Genomic DNA, 17,306 nt, shown 5'->3' with positions numbered 1-17,306 from the left:
TTCAGATCCACCCTAAAAGTGTTAGTTTTTTACTGTACTTGTAGTTACCTTGTGTTTTTTTGCTTGTCTTGCTTTAACTTTCACGCATCTCAAAGGAGGAGAACAAGTGTTTTGGGCTGTAACACCCCGGTGGGTGGGGAAGGGGGACCAGGTTAGTTTTTTAGTGAATATTATGTACGTGCAGTTTTCCCTGTGGTTTACCATGTGTTCGACCACACTGTACATATTGTCTGGCTTTTGTTCAGTTTTGACTCACTAACTTTCGCCAGGCAGCAGGAAAGTACAAAAATAAAAAAACGTCTGTGTTAGGAAATATAAGCCATGCCAGATATAATTTGTATTGCCTGCTGTCCTGGTTTGTCAGTATTTATCGACTGTGTTGTTTTTGACGTTGTCCTTTTTGCAATTTTAACATTTTTAATTTCTCAGATTAGATTTTATAGAATAAGCAGGATGGAAAAACACATTGTACATGGATAAAAGTGCATTATGGGGTCAATTATAGTCCTTTTATTTCTTTTTTCAAGAGACCGCCTCTTTGTTATTGGTTATCCCTCTGCTGGTTGCATGATCCAGCTTGATGCCATGCTGAATCTCTCTTGACATGGTAATGTTTGGGCTGTCGCGTTCAGAATCATCATCCTTTTTATCGTGTATGGAACAATAGAAGACATCCTTGCATCGGCATTCTCTGGTGCCGTTTCCCTTGTGCTCCTTGGGAAATGGTCAGGATGTCTGGGTAAATGAGTCCAGAATGCAGGAAGTTTGCCGCAATGCTGGGAGAGGATGCAGCTTCAGGAGCATGTTTGTTTAAGAGATGAGATCACACGGGAGATAATTAGGCAGGGGAATCTTGTTTAGAGTTTTAAGGACGTTTTGTTTTCCTCTAAAGACCTGACAGTTCACAGGTTGCATTGCACATTTCCAGTAATAACGTTCTTTGTCTCTTTAGGCTGCATTCAATCAGATTTTTGGAGCGTTGCGATGTATATCTCATCACCAACAGGTATGCAGGTTTAAATACAACCTTCTTCAAGACTTGCAGCTGTCTTTATACAGCATTTTCTTTGCTGAAACTACATTATTGCTCATTTGAGAAAGATTTGACCTATGTGACATTATGATTAAAAACAGTTTTGCAGCAATTAAAAGGTTAGAAGTATCACTGTGAAGTCTTTTGACGTATCAAACTTCAGTTTGACTTGCTTCTGTTCATTGTTTACCTGTATGGCATTTTGCTGCATAGTCAAATGTCACCTTTTACAAGCCATAAAAACATGTTCAGAGGTGAAGTGTCAACAAGACAAGGGCTTTAGTTTTTTTACTGCAAAACTATTGATCTTCAGTATTTTGAGCTCCGATTTGAATGCTACATTTCATGGCACTTTATTCTTTAAGCTGATGTTGGTTGTTTAAGTTGTACGTTTGTTGTGTAGAAGCTTAGCCCACTGGGTTTATAAATCGGAGCATTTAAGCTATATTCACAGATTGTAAAGTTTAACCAACACACATTCATCCATAAAACCTAATGTTTTTGAATAATGATGTCATAAATCTCATTTATTATCTATATTTAGGGCTCTATAAAATCTGTTTTCCCAATTTTTGTATTTTTTATTTTTGTGTTTTCGGATTAAACTTTTCTGGATTCTGTTTTATGATTTATTAATAAAATGAAATTTGAACAGTTCCTTTCATTTTTTTAAAAAGTGCTTTACAACAGAGGTTTTTAGTTTAAATTAAAACATGGATGAAAAATCATTTTATATTTCTTAAGTTTTTTTTAATAACTCTATTACTGTTGTTGTTATTACATAGAAGTATTTTTTCTGTGCAATAGTATATTTCTGGTCATAATTTCTTCAAATTAAACCAAACTTCTATTTTGGGATTGTAGAGTGCAGTTTCGTGCAGTAGCTGAGCAGCTTCATTCACAAGAGACTTGCAGATTTCATATTTAAAAGTCTTTTTACTTTTGATTTATTCATCCAAATTTTGGCAAATTCTGTGCCATGTTATATTGTAAATGCCATTATTTATGACTGGATTCTGTGATTCCAGCCATGTTTTTGCATCGTGGAAATCAAGAACCCAACTATTTTTTATGTGATAATTCAGTAGCCTAATGGCTTTCTGATTTCAAGTCAATTTTAAGTTTTTTTTTTTTTTTTAATGTTAAACCTTATTACTTGCAAAATAGTTAGCTGTTGTTTTAACATGGCAGCTGATAGCAGTGGCAGAGATTCTCATACACACCACCTGGAGCTTGCATCTTGCATCTCAATGTTAAAAAAAGGCCCCAAAAAATCCTTTGGAATTCCATCACAATTCCCCCTCTTTGGCAGGAAAGTTGAGATGGTGTCATCCCCGGGTTTCCCCTATGACAAATGGAATTCGAGGGCCGGTCAAACCCCGGCTGTTAGAATCTTTCTTTTATTGATCCCCCGGGTCAAAAAAAACCTGCTGACGACTTATGCCACTGTGCACAAATCTTGAACTTTTTCTTACAATAATGGACACTGAAACCTTCAACCCCCAAAAAGAACCAAAAAGGAATTAAAGTATCTAAAAGTCCCAAAATGACCCATGCATTTACCCACTGTAAGTACACTTTTATTATATTTTAATTGTGCTTCTCTATTCTGATTAAAACGAAAGCTGTTTTCCCCCTTCATTCTTATTGCCTATTTGATTTTGATGTTTTGGGCCTTTTCTATTTAAACCACTGATGGTTTTAAATAGAAAAACTGGTTTATATGAGATGTAGAAGGGGGGGATTTAATTTAAGGCATGGCTACCCAAAAAGGGGGAAAAGAAATTTTTCAGGGTTTCAGGGACAAACATCCCTGTCTGATGAGGAAGGGGGATTATCTGTCCACATAAGACTTTTTTTTTTTGGGTTAAAAAAAATCCCAAAAACAAAACCCCGAGCAAATAACCCGTCAATGTTAAACTTCTCCTTGGGCAGCCAAATTACAACGGGAAGCTTGTAATAAGTTTTTTAATTTGAGTGTTGGGTCACTTTTGAGTTTGCTCCCGGGTTTTTTGTATTCGCCCGCGTATAAGCAGACCCCTATGATTTTTTGAGCGGAAAAACCGGAATCCAAAATTAAAAAGATTCACAGTTTTAAAGGAATGTCACAGAAATTTGTCAAAATTTTTAATAATAATCAATCAAAAATGGTTTACTTTAAAACAAATCCCAAAATACTAGTATCTGAAATATTACAGATGTAAAGGTTTTGAAAGGTTTGGGGTTTTTATTTCAGGCATGGCTACCCAAGGCATTCCATGACTCAAGAGGACAACTAAATGAACTCTTCCTGAAATGCCAGGGACAGAAACTTGTTGTCACGGTTTGCACGCGCGACCGAAACACACCCTGTCTGATGAGGAAGGAAGCAGCATTATCTGTCCACTAAGACTTTCTTTTGGTTAAAAATGATCAAAATCAATAATTGGCAAATAGCCAGTCAGTGTTCAAAACTATCTCCTAGCCTTAGCCCAATTCACAACGGTAACTTGTAATAATGTTTTCAAATTTTGAGTGCTTGGGGTCACTTTCAGAGTTCGCTGCCATGCTTCTTTGCATCATTACATCACGTCTGTATACATAAGTAGGCCCCTATGATTTCTGTGATCGGAATCCAGTCATAAAACGGTTGCACTGGCAAAAAAACACACCCTGTCTGATGAGGAAGTAAGAGCATTATCTGTGAGCATTTGACCGTTTGATTTGATAAACTAGCGTTATATCAGCAAAGAACTGTAAAGGTATTCATGGCAACCTGTCAAAATAAAAGTCCAGTTTGATTTGAATAAATTGTGCCTATTACTATTTTTACTACTACTACTACTACTACTAAAATGAAACAAACTTTATTTTTTAAGGAATAATCACACAACATTTCTTCCAGGTTTGAATTTTAATAGTCAACCCCTTTTTTTTAATTTTAAATTTTAAAAGAAAAATTAAATTAATGTTTTAGCCTAATTTGATAACCGAAAAATTTTAAATACACAACACAGAATTTCTGGGGGTGAAAAAAGTTCAAAGGCTCTTGAGGAAAAAAAATAAAATTAAGTTTTTTTAGCATTCAAAAATTTAAACACACCTAAAACAGAATTTGGTAATAAAAAATATGGTGAGAAAAAATAAAAACATTTCATAGGCCCTAAAAGAATTTTTTGGGGGAAACTTTTAAAAAAATAGGGAAAAAAGATGTTTATGATTTTAATTAAGCATGATTTTTGTTTTATGTTAAATTTTTAACAGTTAAAAAGGATTGAAAAAAATGAAAAGGAACAAAAAATGAAAAAAAAAAAAACAAAATTTGGGGGAAAAAAAATAAAAGGGAATTTGGGAAAAAAAAAAGGTTTCTGGGGGCCCTAATAAAAAAACGTCCAGCTAGTAGGCTTCCGGTGGAGCGCTGGTGGAGCTTTTGTAGCTTCTTTACACCCGGGAAAAATTAACTTGTCATTTTGAACAAGTTCTAAGGAACTTTAAATTTTCTTTTGGGGTTAAAACAACATTTTCTTTAATGACATTTAATGGGCAATTAGAGATTAAAACTTACAGAAATGAAATTTACGGGTGTAAACAATTTAAAAACCAATTAATGTTGATGATATTTTTTTTTTTTCCCCGTTGGTCGGGTCAAACAAAAACCCGAAAACTTTTGTTGCAATGAAAATTTTGAAAAAAATTCTTTTTTGGGGGGTTTGGTGTAATTTGAAATTCCGGTAATTAATTTGAAAAAAAAAAAATTAATTCTTGGGTTTTAAATGTAAAGAAAAATTCCCAAAAACGCAGTTGAGGTTCAAAAGATCAAAATAGCAAAACTTGACGGTTTAAGTTTAAGCCACAGTAAAACTGTACACCAAAGGTTTTAAAAAAACTTTTTAGAAAAGTAAATGATAAGGCATATTTGTTCAAATGCTTGTGACAAGGACCATGTAAAGCGAATTTTTAAAGAAACAAAATTGATTTAAAAAGTCCAAAGCCAATAAAAGGGTACGTAACAGAAAAAACCGGGGGCGCAAGATACTGTCAATTTTTTTTCAATCTAAAAACTGGCAAAATTCCCAGGTTTTCTTGTATCATAACTGCCCCATGGTATTGTGGCAAAAATTTGGGGATTTCACAAAAAAAAATGTTTTTATTTTTATTTTAAAAAATTTAGTGTATTAAAAGAATGGAAAATACAGTATTTTTTTTTTTTTTTAGGGCCCGATAAATATCGGACAATTTTTTGCACATCTCGCAAAAAGCGGGTTCTGAAAACAGCAGTAATTCTACAATCCCTGCTTTACGGGAGAGATTTAACCCAGGGTGTTACAGAACCGGCTTTACTGACATTGTGCTGATATTTATCGTGCATCCCTAGTTTTTTTTTACTTAAGCTATAGCGTTTGTGCATTTATACTAAATGTATTTAAACTACTGTTTTGCATACAAATATCTAGAAACCATATAGTTAAATTTTTACCATGGTATTGAGGTGCTATATGTGTGATTCTAACTTGTATTTAAACTACTGTTTTGCAGACCAGGGGTTTTAATAAAATCAAACAGTCGAATAATTAAAATTCCCTATCTCATGTGGTTTTTTACATTTTTAAGATGTTTTTTTTTTGGGATAATAAAAAAAAAATTTTACACTGCACCCTAACTCAATACAATGCAACTCAGGCTATGTAAAATTTGCATTTTAAAGAGACAAAATATTAAATGAATATTGCACATGCAATCAACTGTGTGAAGATACAATCAAAGTCAGAAAAAACCCTTTTATATTTAAAACAATATACTAAAACTGAACAAGAAACAAAAATACTTTTTTTATTAAGATATTTTTTTTTTTTTTTAAAAAAATTGAGAATGTTTTGTTTTGTTAAAAACATCAAAAACCTCTGTGTGACCCATGGACTGATTGGGGGTGCGGGGAGCCCAACATAAAGTTAAATTTTTAAATACTTTTAAACCCTTTCCCTCGGGTTTTCCTTCATGCGGGAAAACAGGAAAGGAAAAGGAAATCCTTAAACAAACCCCCATACCCTTTGTGTCGAGTTTATGGGGGCCGGGGCCATAAGACCCCAGTAGGAAAAATATTCTAGTTAAACAAAGGGGGTTTGGCGGGATTGAAGGAGTGTTGGTTTTTAAATTTTTTTTGGGGATGGGTCGAATTTTTAAACGAGCTAGGTAGGTGTTTGAACTGAATAAAGGTAAATGGCTCGACTACTGCAAAAACATCTCCCTGTCTTGTATTCATTTTCTTACAGCCCTGCATTTTATGATCGTTTGTGCCTTTCTCTCCCGGCGTTAGCAGCCGCAATGGGGGCTTTTTTTATAGCAGAAAAAACAGATAAAAATGACCCTGCAGCAGGGGGGGTCAAAATGTCAACATGAATTATTAGTGATTTTCATAGTTGAAACTGTATTGTAATTGAATATAAAAAGGTTCGTTTGGTTATTATTAAATTTTTTTGTGTCGTTTTTCCCCTTTTTTTTTTTAATAAATTAAAATGTCTTTATCCCCCGGGTGGATAGGGGTTTTCGCACCTTTCTCCAGTTTTTGGAATATCTTTAAATTTTATTCTGAATTTTTGCTCAAAAAAATTCCTTTTATCAGTGTTTAAAAAAAAAAAAGTTGATGATTTTAATTTTTTTTTATTTTTTTTTTTTTGTAGAAACCGGGATTTTTTTTTCCCCATGATTCTTTTTATGATAGAAAGTTCAAAAGTGCAGATTTTTTTTGTAAAAATTCTTTTAAATTAAAAATGTCTTTTTGGGTTTTTTTACATATAATGCACCCTGCTGAAGGATAATTTTTTTTTAAAAAAAAACTTATGACCCCAAATTTTGAAAATTAGTGTGTAACCCTGGGCACTTTTCACTTTGCCCAAAATGATGTTTTTCCCCTTTTAGACCGCTCAAGATCATACTTTTTTTTGAAAAACGGAAAGCCTTTTTTTTCCGTACTTTGGGGCAACCACCCAGCCTTACTCTCTGGTTTCCCATGAACGGTACAGTGATCCCCAGTGCTGCGTACAAGGGTTTCTTTGTGCACGCCCAGTTTAGGAAGGGGGAAACGCCTAGATGGTTTGGGGGCGGTATCACTCTGAAACTTGCCCGAATTTTGTGAATGAAAGTCAGTCTCAGTAAAAAGGCGCCTCTTGTTGGTTAAATGAAGGTTTGATAAAATCATCTATAGGTCTTTTCAAAATCCCTTTTTTCTTCTTTTTGTTTTCCACTTCCTTGGGTTACAGTTTTTTTGAAAGGTTGGGGGGAAAGTAGCTACATTTAGTTGGGGCAAATTTTGAATCATTAGGACTTGTTTGGGAAAAATTGTGGTTCCAGTTGAGGTTTTGAGAAGTAACTCTTTTATCTTTCCCTCAAAACAGAATTCCAACCGCCAAATTTGGTTGGGGGATGTCACAAACTGGCATCGGAAATTCTTCAGTGAAACATCTGGGCGGCACGAGGCGGGGCGGGTTTTGGTGTGCCAAGCGGAAAAAAAAAATTCCTAGGGGCCACTAAAGGTTAGAGCTTCACGAGCCTGTTTCATTCAGACATGAAAGTTCCCACCACATACACAAGTAAGGGGAAAATTTGATGACGATGGAAAAAGATTTGTAGATCCTGACACCAAAGACAACACGATCGGGCAAACCCACCGCCAAGTTTTATTGGAGGATTTTTAAAAAAAAAAAAACCCTTTTCTCTGTGTCGGTCGTAAATTTTTATTTTTTTTTAAAAAAATTTCTACTTAATTTTGCGGAGACTGTGATATATCAAATTTAAAAAATATTAAAAATTTTTTAAAAAATTTAAAGAATTTTTTAAAATAAAAAAAAATTTTTTTTCAAACAAATTTTTTTTTTAAAGTTTATTTATCAAAAATTTTTAAAAAAATATAAAAACGCAAATGTTTTCAGCATACTTAAAAAAAAAAATCACTATTAGAATGATTTCTGAAGGATCAGGACAGGGAAAACTGGGGTAATAGCTGAGAATCTAGCTTTCCCTCACGCCCTGTTACTTTTTTTATGGAATATTTTACAAATTGCATTTTTTTTGTACTTTGACAAATAAATAGTTGTTTTCTAAAAGACTTTTTTTTTTTTTTTTTTTTTTTTAAAACATCGAAAACCCCCAAATTTGAATGGTGATGGGCCCGCATCATTCGCTTGAAAAAAAAAGTAGGGGGGAAATTTGGTTTTTGATTGAACCCACCTTACAAACCCGAAACTTTACCAGGTACGGGAAAAATCTCAGGCTGCCTCTTGTTTTTCTAATACTGTGTGGCTGAAAATCCTAGACCAACAAAGTTGTTTTTACCACAGCTTGTTTTGGATGACAACACTTCTGGCCATCTGTTCTCTTTTGGCCATGTAGCAGTCTACCTAACATGGCTGGTGGTGAACCGGTAAAGTTCAATCCTCTGTTCGTTGTGGTAATATTTGGGCAGTTTTTAATGGTGAGAATGGGAAAGCAGCCTCTCTCCTCATTGTTCGCATGACATGCATTCCTTGCAAACTGTTCCAGCAGCTCTGTACTTGTCGGACTTGGATGCTTTAGGCACAAGGGTAGGTTTACTGGCTAACCCAAAACAGCAAGCATAATGGTGCAAAGTATAAGTAGTTGCAATCAAACTTTTATACTCTGTATCTTTGTGTGTGGTTTAATAGATGTTATTTGCATTTTTTGTGTTCAGCAGTAAACAATAAATTCTCTAAGACGTTTTGCCAGGTTATGCTCGTCTCCTCTGTGTCTTTGGTTTTGGCCTTCCTGTAACTAATGTGACCACACCAGGACGGACCGTTTTCACGATTACTTAAAAAAAGAGGATATGCTGGACCGCATGGCCTGATTCCTACCTCACTTGCTAGATACTGTAACCCGGGACAGACGGCTTTAAGATCAGTTTATGGTCGCAGATTGACTCTTGGGGCAGTGGTCAATGTGTTTGCTTGGCAGTTGGCTCGTCATTACACACTCTGCAGACAACGACTGGTGTGGCAAGTGATGAAAGTATAAAAGGGTATGAAAGAGTCTGGGGGGGGTCATAGATCCTCCATCTGTGCCCTATCCAGACGTCGCAATCTGGCATTATGTATGAGCGACGGAACAACATTGTTGTAAGCAAAGAAATACATAAAAAAATACATACACGCAAGCCCATCCATAGCAAGAATGGTGATTTGTGGATAGACAGATGGACAGCCACTGTTGAAAAAAGGAATTGGTTGCTATAACAGTCGTTATTTTTGGTATTCTGCTTCGCGGACAAAAAGGGTTCCCCGTTGCGTTGAATAACCCGCAAGTGCACTTCTGATGGCAGACTGGAGTATGCTGCTACAGCACAACTTTCCTCACCGTTTATGGCCCTTGACACGGTTATTTATCTTGGCAGTCTATAGACAGCTCCCAGGCCTTCACGTTTTTCATCCAAATATCTTAAATTATTTCTGAAGGGAAACAAAGATTTTAAACGGGTTTGGAAACACAATGGGAGTAAGTGATTTAAATGGCAAAATTCCATTTTGGGGTGGAGTATCCCTTTAAGGTAATAGCACACCACTTCACAATCATACCTCAAATCATTTCCTTAATACCCATATCCAGAAACAATGCAGTTATACATTTTGGGATTTTTAATACTTTTGGGTTAGAACGTTAAAACCATTACCTAGAAACGCTGTAAAGAATGGTCCTTGTTATGTTTTATGGCAAAGAAACTGGCGAGTTGTCCTTTTTAACTTTAAACTGTTTGTTCACCTTAAATTATATGGGCACTTAATAGGTTTGGTAATACTTCTCAACGTCTTAAATATTTAAAACGTAAAAGTCAAATTAAATGCAGTGTTTTTAAAAACAGTGTTACAGTGCATTCACCATAAATGGAAGTTAACCAATTATGCATATTTAATGGTACAGAATTTTTACAGTTGCAGACTTTGTCCATGTTTGTAATATCTGAGTAACCATAGAATATACATCTTTAATGTACGTCATTAAGGCAGCGTACAACTATTATGCTATTGTAACATTAGGAGTAAGACATAATACTGTCAGTGTTGTTTTGGCTTCAATCCTGATTCGTGATTGGTTTAAGACACGAAGGTTTTGTGACAAACGTTCTGTCATCTCCTTTAGTAAATGCTCCGCTTTTCTCGTTTCTTGCGGACAAATAGCCCAAAGACCCGAGTTAAATCATTGACTTGTTTTCTGGTGCCATGCGAGGGAATCCCCAGCTGAGTTCCTTGGTTGTTCCTTGTTTTGTGTGGGAATGTATTGTCGTAGTTAAGATGGTGTTTCACTGGCAGCATTTTTATTGGTCAGGTTCCCTAGCTGACCTCCCTTAGAGATTGATCCCAAATTTAATTGGATAAACGACTACTCAGTTTTGCAGTTAATAACAGCTATCACATAATTACTTGCAACTTTAACTGTCTTCCATCTGTCTTGTTGAACCAAGCCTTGGGATTTTATTTGGAGAATTTATTAAATCACGTCCATTATGCTTTAAAATGTTTCCAGTTGTGATATTTCATACAATCACAAATTTGTGGCCAAATTTGTGCACCCTAATGTGGTGCAATTGTAGATAAGCTGTTTTACTCAAACCTTTTAATGTTTAAACAGTATTTTCAATTTGTTCCCACAAATCCTGTTCAGAGCGACTAAATTCAGATCATCCTGGATCCTGGTTTCGGACGAAGTCTTTTATCCCTCTCTTGTGATTTGGAACAGTTCTCATGCATTATTTTTGCCGACTCAATCAGCCATCTGCGTCCATCAGCCCAAGTTGTGAAAGTGATATTGTATTGCTTGGCAAATGAATCTCGCACGAATTATATCGCTTTTCTCCCATTCTCTAGTTGTCTGACGACTCCCATTGTTGCCTTCTTTCTCGGGGCATGTTTTCATTTCCCCGGCAGTGTCCTTTCTGCATCAGATTCTCGACATGCACGGACAAAATTTCAAGCCGTTCAAGCTGTATTAATGGCCAGATGATATGGTAAAATTACTACAGGTGACTCTTAGTTTGTATCAATGCGATGTGTTATGGCGTTATGACTGTCATGATGGCTATTGGATGGCGAGGCAGCCTTCTTATGGACTCAGGGAAGTGTCAAGACAGGCTAGTTGTTGTGCTGGCGTGATAACCATACTGTCGCATTTTGTGCTTGCAGATGTGGGCTGTTGAGTGATGAATTCTTTGTTAGCATTTGTTGGACAACGATCTCATGTATGTGATTTGGAGGTTAACATACAACGTCTTATGCAATCGTAACACTCAAGACTGAGCCCTGGTGCGCATAAATACCTCATTTCTCTTGTTTTCCAGTGATGTTTGAGGTGCACTGTTAGTCAAGACCATTATAAGTTGACCCTCCCCCCCTCCGTTCAACATACACACACCGCGTCGGTCCATCTTAAGTGGTCAAAAATTGGGAAAAATGGTCGTTGTGGCCATTTTTTCGCTTTTCCAAATTGTTTGAGGGAACATGCCGTGAATGTAGTGTTATTGCAGACCTGCATTTTATTTTGTTTAACCACGCGGCTGAATTTTGGCCCACAACAGATTTTGGTTATCTGTCGAGATAGACGCTCAGCGAAACTGTCCAATATCTCACACTCAGGGAAGGTGATTCCATAAGGATATCTTAATCTTGGAACCAAACTGATCTAAAGCAACATTTCAAAGTACATGTATGCAAAATATATTGTGCACAAGTTGTTCCCACAAAGCTGAAAACTATCTAAATAGTATATTGACAACATACAACACTAAAGTGAATACAGTAGCGTAACATTTCACTCAGATATAATGTATTTCCACAAGGAAAGAAAGTCATACAGGACTGGAACGAAATTGAAAGTTGGAAGACGTAAAATCCCTTTAATGCTTCCAGTTGTTATATAGTGTGTCTACTTGGTCTTTAACACGCTACACTAAAACCCCTGCTAAAATGACTTTAAAGACGGACGCACACTTAATTATAGGGTAGTTGAACTTCTGTGCGTTGGTGTAGTGAAGTTGTGATAGTGTCCGGTCTGCCCTAAAATAGACCTTCTTTTGTAGCTGTAAGCTCCTGTTTATTTGGGCGCGGAAAGGTGATTCTTTGGGAGTCCAGTGACGCACATCGGGAAACAGCTCGAGCGTTGTGTATCTAAAAGTTCAGTCCTAGCCGCGCCGCTGGTACACTGTGGTACTTAAAGGCCAATCTACTTCTACTTGGTTCTAACTTTTATTTCATCTCTTTCCTACGGTGTATTGGGCTGGTGTTGCCTAACGGGGCAGGAGGTTCGTGTGTTAAATACGGCTTGATGTGTCACCATATTTACGGGCATAAGGGCTCTGCTCGATTTTGACTACAGCCTGACGTGACTCCCCCTGCACACAAGCCCGCCGTATGTTTGAAAACGTACAGGAACCGGCGGCGGCAAGCAAGCTGAGGCAGAAAAACAACGCCGGCTCTCCGCTGGCCGGCTCTTGGCACTCGGCTGTTGGCCGCGGACCCCCCCGGCCGGCAAGATGACGGCCAAGCGCACTACAGGGCGAAACACGCCAGGCGAAACCCGGACACACCCAGAGCAAGTGGTGGAGTAGTCGCTGAGTTGCCGTCACGGAAGGGGTCGTGTGATTGCCGGTGGGTGCCGTGTGCGGTAATACTGTGCAGGCGAGGAATAGGTTGAGCGAGATTGAGCGACAAAGGTTCACGACATTTCATCTGGATTCACATTGCCAGCCGCCGGGTTCGTCAGACATGCAAATGTTTCAAATCAAGTGCAGCTCTGCTGTCTTAGAAAGCAAACATCCTATCTCCATGTGCAAATATGAAACTAGAGGACGTGATGGAATTCAAGGCTGAATATAACGAAAAAGGAAGCAACTCCCATTTGTAAAATTTGGTTACTTGTGTGCCTAAGTCAGGCCATCATTTCATATGTCATGTACTGAAACTGTCCAGGAATTATGGGGTTACTTCTTTGTATTAATATTGTCTATAACATGACTTTTTGGAACCTTTTCCAATATTTCAGTACCAAATAATTGTAGCAAAATCAATATCTATATATTTTTTTTTTTAATAAAAAAATTGCTGAAAATGTACTCGCCCCAGGCCATCCAAGATGTAACTGCGTTTATTAACTTTAAGAGAACAGATTCAAGCGTTACATAACTTTCTCACAAGTGGGTCCTCTGCAGTGAATGGGTTGCCATCAGAATGAGAGTACAAAGGCGATATCACAATAATTCACAAGTATCCGCTGGACTCCAGTCCATCAATCAACGTCTGATGAAGGGAAATGCTGTGTGTTTGTAATAAATTCATTATTAATTCTTTTTAGCTTTAATCCGGCACTTTTGTTATCCATAATAATGTTTCTTCCAGTGAAATATTTCATCTCCTGTTGTCCGCTCACATTAAAATCCACCAACATATTTGTTTTAAACAGGTTTGGACCGTTTCGCTTTTAAATGGTGCTTGATCTGTACATATTTTCCTTTCAGAATTTAACTTTTTCATTCAATTCAACACTATGGAAATGAACACAGGCTGCTACACTGTTCAGTTAGACTGGATTTAATGGTTTAACACTCCTTGCTGTTCTGACCCAGTCAGATAATCTTATCTCATAATAGTTTTAGCAGTGTTGAACATGATTGGTTAGGTTCACTCTATATAGCCCTTGGGCGTCGTTGGAATTTGAAATGCATTTTACAAAGGTTCACTTAGAGTTCACTCCAGTCTTTACTGCAGTTTATTGTTTCAGAACACCATTCTAGACAGGATCTTTTTCCGGAGCTGTTTGTGTGAGGTTGTCCTTCTGGCACAGTAAGACCATCTGATTGATCACTTTATATGGCATTATTCCCAGAGGAAATGACTATGAATATACTATAAGCTCTTCTGTCTTTACAAATGATCTATACTGCAAGCGTAGCAATGTTGGATGCTTGTGAGTGATTATAATAGTAGCTATATAGTTGTACCGCTTGCTTCTGTTGTGGATTGAGAGGAAAACTGTGATTCACTTTTGATGGAAGCTTTCATTTTTCTTGATTTTGAGGTGTGGCAAATGATAAACTTCACAATCATGAGGTATTGACTTACATGTGTCCTGAATTATACCTTTCTGTTTGGAATGTATATTGAGCTTGTTTTATATCATAGCGATGATGTAGTGATTGATTAAAACAGACACAAAAGAATGCGAGCAGTGCCTCTGAATGCTTATGTGAGCATATTGTTGCTACAGGCGAGCGAGTGAATGTTTGACAGAAACTTTGCAGAGGCTTGCAAAGGAAAAATGTTTCAGTGCCAGGTGTGGTTATGCATGATGCCTTTCTTTCTTTCTCTCTCTCTTTTTAAATTCTTACAATTCCATGTATTTATCTTATTTATTACTCCACTTTTAGTTCTTATTTTTTACTTATTTTTCCGTTTTCAATTTTATTTATTTTTAATTATTATATATATATATATATATATATATCATATATAGATATATATATATAATATCTATCTTCTATATATAATATTATACATTTATTTTTTTTCTTTTCTTTATAATTTTTTATCCATCACAGTTTGGATTACTAAGAAGAGTAACCAAGAAGAGAAGCAGTGTAACCATGATGTTTTTCTCTACATCACAAAAGATTGTTGAACCTAAAGCTGCTTTTTGAGAAGTTCATTGTGAAGAGCAGTCTTTGCTGCCCAAACAAACCCTTTTCAGTTCCACTTGTGCTCCCTGACACATTGTTGTCCTTTCTGAACTCTTGTTTACCTTCAGGTGGTCAACTTCAGTAGCTTATGGGAAATAAGGCAATGGAAGGGGTGAAAATGAGGAAATCGCAGCAGCTGAGTTGGTTTGGACTGTGTGTGGTATTTAGAGCCTGCTTCAGTAGTGCCCTGTGCAAGGCCTTCTGTCGTTCTGGAGATAGTGTGAGATGTAGCATCATGACCATATCTTTCGTATAAGTTAGCCACGGTCCTCAGTATGTCATTTGTTGATAAAATAGCACAGAAACAAAAGAGTGTCCAACTGGTTGTGTGTTCTTTTAGAGCTGCTCTGAGAGTCAATTCACACCCTTCTCATTTGAAAAGATTGTACACTTTCAAACTCAGATCTTTATTGCAAGCATGACGGCATATATACAGGTCACCCAAGTGAGCTTGGCTCGTGTCATTTCCCGATCCCAACCCCCTCATCTCTCTTGTGAATTCCTGTCTCATCTCTTACTGTCACAGGTATAGAGATGCCACAAAGGTCAAAAATAAAAATAAAAAATATGTAAACACTTTTTAAAAGACTTGGTGTGCATTTTTATGTGCTTTGTGTATTTTTTTTATTTTTTTTTTAAATCATGTAGCTATAAGTATTGAGAATGGTTGGTTACAGGTTAAGTTGGTATGAAAAAGAACATTAATTTTCTACTATTTTCTAAATGCATGTGATTTATCATATCACAAACTATTTATCCATGACTTTTTTTATAATTTCTTCATTTTTTTTTAAATCAGGTGACAAGCTTCATCTGATTCCAGTCAACAACTAATGCAACAAAGTCCCTATTTTTTGTCATAATTCATTACACTCAGATATACATCTTAATACGTCTGTTTGTTTTTTAGACAGAACTTATTCTTGCATTGTCTGCACAAGCGTTCAATGGCTGGTTTATGAAGAAAAATAAAGTCACAATGCGTCTTTTTTTCCCTCTAGTCATTCTTAGCTTGTGTTAATGCTGCGTTAAAAGTTTTGACATGCAGCACAGCAGATCATTGTCCGTTTTTAGTAACAGTGGTCCTATCAGATGAAGGGGATAAGATTATTTACATATTGACAAATGTGTATTAGAAATGGTGTATGGGAGTTAAAATGTCTAGAAATGTCTTCTGTACCATGGGCTATTGAAAATATCCTGATGTTACACTCTAAAGACTGCTGGGGTGAAAACAACCCAATTTTGGTTATTTTGTAACCCAGCGCTGGGTCAAAAAGGGACAAACCCAGCGTTGGGTTATTTTTGGTTAACAAGTTGAGTTATGTTTTAACTCAGCATGCTGGGTTGCTTTTTTTATGGTTTAAAATGACTATATTGCTAGGCTAAAATGAACCCAAATCGAGCTAGGCATTAAACCTACAAATCTTGTTCATTTTAAAATCACTTTTACACACAAAGAATAACTATCAAAAGGTAAATATTTATTAAAAACAAGAGAAAAGTCAAAAAGTAACATGCATGTAAGAAGAAATGCAGAAACGTAACAGCTACGGAGTTTATAAATAAAGCATTGAACATTTGTTGAATATAAACTAAGATCAAATTTGACTTATTTGGTAAACTTTGTATTGTATAAAAATATACAAAAACACTATTATACAATAATTGTACAATTAGTTCAGTTCTTTACAAAACTATTCTGGCATGACTGTACATTAATAAACCACAACATTAACACTGATATTATAACATTTAACAGACATAAAGTGTGTAAAAGAATGTGAGTGTTTGTATGAATGACAGAGTGTAAACACCATTTCTACTAAACAACACAGAACAAGCATTTAACATTTTGTTTTTACAAATTATACACTTACAGTTTGCTTCATAGTCCATGAATACGGATCATGCATCACTGTCAGTTTTCATGATCTCTTTAGCATAATTGATGTAGTCATGAAGAAGCCCCATCAGCACAGCATGTGACATCTTTTCCATCATCCAGGGCAGTGTCCTCCTTTAAAACCACTGTTGCATCAGTTTGGGGTAAAGGACATTCTCCTCTTTGACCAGCATTCATCCCAGTCTCCGTCTGCTCTTCATCAGTGGCTTAAAAAAAGAAAAACATTTGAAAAACAAAACATTTAATTAAACTTTACATTTTCATATAGAGGTGTATTCACATCAGTTAGGATAGATAAATAGTCTGTTTTATAATTTCAACACTTTGTGTGGTTGTTTAATGTCTCTGTCTACCACAGCGCTCCAGAATGCTATAATGATAGGCAGCACTAGTGTGAGGGCATGTAATATTGTTTAAATAAATATATTGCTTTCAGAAAGCTACTTCTTTACGGAAACATTAAAAACAGACATGGCATTCACATACTTCACAGATTTTCATGTACGAGGAGGGCTGCTCTTCAAAGGGTTAGTTCACCAAAAAATGAAAATAGAACATTTACTCTTTTCCCCATGTTGTTCCTCATTCATGAAGACCAAGAATGAGGACTCTCCAAATCAGAAAACTCCAAAGTTGGTTTAAGTTCTGCAATGAAA

The 17,306-nt window shown here is 36.3% G+C and overlaps 1 pseudogene; it reads left to right on the top strand.

Moving 5' to 3' along the window:
- The first annotated feature begins 994 nt into the window (after nt 1-994).
- Nucleotides 995-17,306, top strand: part of LOC109060193 — a 39,346-nt pseudogene continuing 23,034 nt past the window's right edge.

The sequence above is a fragment of the Cyprinus carpio genome, chromosome A5 (genome assembly GCF_018340385.1).
Source record: "Cyprinus carpio isolate SPL01 chromosome A5, ASM1834038v1, whole genome shotgun sequence".
Taxonomy (NCBI): Eukaryota; Metazoa; Chordata; class Actinopteri; order Cypriniformes; family Cyprinidae; genus Cyprinus; species Cyprinus carpio.
The sequence above is the reverse complement of the archived record's forward strand: the minus strand, read 5'-3'. Positions and strand labels throughout refer to the sequence as shown.